Below are 6,000 nucleotides of genomic sequence, written 5' to 3'. Positions count from 1 at the left end.
GCAGCCATTGTTGCACCCCTGTACTCAGCCTTTTGTGCTCGACAAGGCAACTGTAAGCTATTTCTTACTGCTCCAAGTGACTGCAGCACTCCCAAAAGAGAACACATATCCACTAGTAGATCGTCTATCAGAAATACTACCAGCCCAATCAGCATCAGTATATCCATGCAACTGTATCTGAACCCCAGCCTCATAAAATAGTCCATACTGCAATGTGGACTTCACATACCTGAGTATGCGTCTAGCAGCATCCAAATGCAGTTTCCTTGGAGCCTGCATAAATTGACTTACCAATCCAATAGCATAGCTCAAATCTGGCCTGGTAATAGTCATATAAATCAAACCTCCTACTATGCGTCTGTACATAGTAGGGTCTTCCAGAATCTCACCTGCATCTGCGCTCAACTTCACATTCTGATCCAAAGGAACTGAAATAGGCTTACAGCCTGTCATCCCATATTTGGACAGCATGTCCAATCCATACTGCCTCTGCAAGAGCTGTATCCCACTTGGTGATCTAATCACCTCAATGCCCAAGAAATAACGCAGCTCTCCCAAATCCTTCATCTCAAACTTCTACTTCAATAGCATTTTCACATGAAGGATATCTTCATCACTATCACCTGTGATGATCAAATCATCAACATAAATGACAAGCAGCATAATACCTTTCTCTGTTTTTCTCACATAAAGTGAGAAATCTGCCTTGGAAATCTGAAAGCCAATAGTGACAAGATATTGTCCTATCTTGTCAGACCATTCTCTAGGTGCTTGCTTCAAGCCATACAAGGCTTTCTTCAACCTGCAAACAAACTCAGGATGAACAGCATGAACATTCCCTGGTGGCTGCTCCATAAAGACCTCTTCTTGCAAATCACCATGCAAGAAGGCATTCTTTACATCCATTTGATGTAAAGACCATCCCTTTGATGCAGCCATAGCAATGATCGCTCTTACGGTTTCCATCCTTGCAACCGGACTGAACGTTTCTTCATAATCAATCCCATATGTTTGTGCATACCTCTTGACAACTAATCTTGCCTTGTATCTGTTCACAGAACCATCTGCATTGTGCTTCACCTTATAAACCCACTTACATCCAATTGCATTCTTGTCTTTAGGCAAAGGCACCAATTCTCATGTAGCATTTGCTTCCAAGGCATCCATTTCTTCATCCATGGCTTTCTCCCATTTTTCTTTTCCCATGGCTTGCTCAAAAGAAGTGGGTTTTGGTTCCTGTATCACTTTGACCATATAGGCATAGTGAATGGCTGTAAATCCATCATATTTCAGCCTATCCACAGGATACCTAGCTCTGGTAGACCTGCGCAAAATAGGCTCACTTCTAGGTGCTCTCAAAACATCCCTGGTCTTCCTTACTCCAGGTGTAACAACAGAAGGAATACCCAACTCATCATCAATGCTCTGTTCTGAGCCACTGGATTCACCATCCACATAAGAGTGACCTGCATTCACATCAAACATGGGCTGATCTACCTTCTCTTTTCCTTTTCGTGATACCTGTGTACCACTATTTGCATTGCTTTGAGGAGATTCTCTTGATCTCAATCTGCCTATCCATGGCGAAGTATGTGAACCACTACTAGAGGACACTGCAGGTCCACTAATATTTTGTGATTACTGTTGTGAATTCTGTGCAGTATTACCATTTTGTGCATCTATATCATCAATCACATTTACTGGTTTATACCAGCTGCTCATCTCATCAAAAACAACATCTCTGCTCACTGTAAACTTACAAGTAGAAGGGTTATAGCATCTATACCCTTTCTACTGCAGAGAATAACCAATAAAGATGCACTTCTCAGCTTTTGGATCCAACTTGGACCTCAACTCATCTGGCACATGAACATAGGCAATGCAACCAAAAATTTTCAAATGAGAAATATATGGTTTCCTACCAGTATACGTCTCCTCTGGCATCATGCCATGTATTGCTGCAGTGGGAGTCCTGTTCATTATGTAAACTGCTGTAGCAACTGCTTTAGCCCAACAATAATATGGTAGGTCTTTTTCATTTAGCATGGCCTGAGAAACCTCTCCAATATGCCCGTTTTTCCTTTCTGCAATCCATTTTGCTGTGGGATATGACTGCATGAATATTGCTGCTTTATGCCATGCTCCTGCAGGAACCTTGCAAACTCATTTGAGAGGTAGTCTCTCCCTCCATCTGACCTTAGGCATTTTATTTGTAGGCCTGTTTCTTTTTCAACCATAGCTTTAAAAGCTTTGAAATGCCCAAACACTTCACTTTTCTTTTTCATAAAATGCACCCAAACTTTTCTACTGTAGTCATCAATAAAAGTGACAAAGTAATGACAGCCTCCAATAGATGTAGCTTTAGTAGTCCACACATCAGAGTGGATTAATTCCAATGGCCTCTTACTCTCTTGAACATGTCTAGGAAATGGTTACCTTGCCTGTTTTCCAAATTGACAGGCTTCACATACCTTATGCATTTCTGCAACCTTGAATTTAGGCAATCCTGCAACAATATTTTGGGCTTGCATTGATTTAAGTCACTGTACATTAACATGACCAATGCGTTTATGCCAGATATCAATATCTGCAACTACACCGGTCCCATGTTTAAACATTGCTGCACTCAATTCAGGCATGTCCGCATCCAACGTAAACATCCTGCTCTTCTTCTTTCCTTTTGCTATCAAGTGACCATTATTTTTCATATCCTCAACAAAGCATCCATGAGGATTAAATTTGACCTGCAAGCCCTACTCAATCATTGACCAATAGAAACCAGGTTCTTGGTGATATTCGGGACATGAAATACATCAGACAAGTATTTCTTTTTCCCATCCTGCATAGTGTGACATGAAGTTGGGGGTAATAAACTTCACGCACCTCTTCACTTCCTGCTGCTTTCGAACTGACAGCCAAAGATATTTATCATTGAGAATGGGACATTAGAAGGAAGCTTTTATGCCAAGATACCACACCAAACTTTCCTCCCTCAGATGAGAATGAAGATGGTAACATCCCAAGTGATGTTGTAATCAAGCATAGGGAGAAGGAAAGGATCAGCAAAGGCCATAATCTCAGCGAGCCGGTCTGCGCCAAAGAGAAGAGCGATACGTTGTTGAAAGAAGATCTTGCGGCTCAACATGACATGAACTGATATATATCAAGGAGTTTGAAGGGGATGATTAGGTCAGATGGGTAGATTCCGAGGAAACATTGCACCTCCTTCATAGACACCTTTACACTTAGCTCAACACACTCTACGAACTGTCATTAGACACAGAGGCCTATAACTTCCAGTAGAGACATGATATCAGAGATTCAAGCACACAAAGAGATGTGCCTTGAGATGGGCTTCGCACTGATATAAGTTTCATTGAAAACAGACAGACGGTTGAAGAGATATGGACAGTTTACTGGAAGGGGGTAAAAACTGTCATGAAAACAGACTGTCAAACACAGAGACTCATAACTTTTTGCAGCAATATCTGATTCAAGATCTGATCATATAGAAACATGCGTCTTGGAGAGAGCTTTGCGCTGATATAAATTTCATTACAATCAGACTATCAAGCAGAAAGTTATGAGCAAAACACTAACAGGGGGTCAAACTGTCATGAAAACTACCCTCCACTCAGGCTAATTTCGTCTGAGCAGGATGCTCCCTCAAGACTCCACCTTCATCAACGATCCACCCCTCATAGATTTCGCCTAAAAGAGGGGAAGAAGTTTGCATGGTGGCTCGGGAAACAGAGGGACCATGTGTGCACAGTGAGCAGCCAAATAGAAAGAACTTTTAAGGCTTTGAAAGAAAGAAAAGGGAAGAGACACTCAAGAGAGAGAGAACCTGAAGTGACCTTCATTACAAATAGAGTGAGAATCCACTTCAACACTATAAACACAAGGGAGAAGAAGAGGTTTCATACATACAAGAGGGAGCGGAAGCTCCAAGACTACTCATAGAGAGAGAATAAACTAGAGAGAGAAGGACTCAAGAGTGTACATAAGAGAATATCTACAAGAGGGAGAGAAGGCTCATGGAAGAGGCTTGGGGAGACTAGAGCTACAGCAACATGAGGCCTAATGGTGGAAGAGATTGATGAACAAGGGAGAGGAGGGCTCCTTTTATAGAGATTTTGTTGCCCTCCTTCACCCATTTACAATTGCTGCCTGTAGATTCCTTTCCCCATTAATCACCTAAGCACGTATGTCACCATCCATGTCCTTTTTGGCTACTCTTGCCATGTGTCCCATCAAAAGATGCTCAAGACTTTTAAAATATTGAGAAAGTCAAGAGTCTCCTCACATGGAGCCCATAGGGACCCTCTCTTTTCCACATGTCCACATCCTCCTTATTCCACATAGGAGTTCTAGAAGGATTCCTCTTGACTTCACACTCCTCCACATGCCTTCCACACGCTTGGCATGTGATCTCTCTTATATTATTGGAACACATGGACATGAGCCCACCTCTTTATATGACTCACTCTTCCTATTTTCTAAAAAACTCATAATATCCCATACACAAATAACTCTCACCCCATACCAAGGTATTTATAATTCATACCTATGGTATTTACAATGAGCCATTCCACTCATCCTCTCAATCCCATACAATATCATAGAAAATAGAAATAAGTGAGAGCTGCTAGGCTATCACTTGATACTCAAACTCTTATCAAACATAGAGAAGAACAATACCAATGCCAAATTAAAAATATCAATTTTTGGCGTCACATCTTTCCCCCCCCAGTAGATCCTCTCTAGTATAGAGAGGGTCTGCTGGCCCTCAAGGTGGTCGAGCATAGAAGAATTTAAGGCGATACTCATTGGTGCATCTGGGTATCACCATGCCATCAACATCCTCAAGTTGATAGGTTCCATTCGTGACATTCATATACATCCTTATCGAGGCGTGGCCAAAAGTAACCAATCTCTGCTTCTGTTGTGGAGTTAACCCTCGAGGAAACATGCTTTCTTCCACATATTGCTGAACATCTTGCAGTTCTGGCCATCTAGTGTCTACCCAAGAAACCACCCCCCGGTCTGGCACTACAATGGCTTTAGCTAACTCATCTGCCCTTTGATTTTCTTTTCTGTTTATATGAACAAACTTGCAAAAATCAAACTGACTACATAGTGCCATAGCCTTTTGATTAAGCTCCTTCAAATGAGGACTTCTTGTCTGGTAATGCCCTTGCATTTGCTTTATAATAAGTTGAGAATCTCCTTTTCCTTCCAATTCTTTAACTTGACTTTCAAGACAACCCTCCAAACCAAGAATCAAAGCATTATACTCAGCTGCATTGTTAGTTGTAATACCTGGAAGCTCTTGTCCTCTTGCCCATACCTCTTGACCTTCAGGATTCATCAAGACTATCTCCCCGGCTCCTTGTTGGCATGAAGGAATAAAAGCCCCATCAAAATACAAAACAAAAGCTGTTGGTGGTGTATCCCTTTCATCTTTAATGTTCTCCTTACATTTCTTTTCTCCTCCTAGATCCTCCCGCCCTGTGAGCAAATCTGCCATAGTGGACCTAGTGGTATTTTCAGTGACAAAAGAAAAAGAGAACTCTTGAAGCTCTGACAACCATTTTGCAAATCTCCCCCCAGGATTAGGCTTGCGAACTAGATATGCTAATACAGACTGAGAGGTAAGGAAGAAAAATGGTCGAGGTAATAAATAGGAGTGAAACTTTCTGACGGAAAACACCAAAGAGAGAGCTTGCTGCTCCATTTCTTCATACCTTGTTTCCACATCTGTAAGCTGTCGGCTGGCATAATAGATGGGTTGCATTCTACCTGCCTCTCCTTTTTGTAGCAATACAGCACCAACTGAATGCAAAGATACACTTGGATTTACATAAAAGTCTTGAGACCAATCAGGGGGCTTCAATATTGGGCCCTTACTCATGGCCTCCTTAAGTTGCTGGAAAGACTCTTGTTGCTCCACACCCCATTGGAAAGAAACTCCTTTTCTTGTCAACAAGTTCATGGGAT

This window comes from Dipteris shenzhenensis, chromosome 22 (genome assembly GCF_047967505.1).
Source record: "Dipteris shenzhenensis isolate YYH24624 ecotype China chromosome 22, Dip_SZ_1.0, whole genome shotgun sequence".
Classification (NCBI taxonomy): Eukaryota; Viridiplantae; Streptophyta; class Polypodiopsida; order Gleicheniales; family Dipteridaceae; genus Dipteris; species Dipteris shenzhenensis.
Note: the sequence above shows the minus strand (reverse complement) of the source record.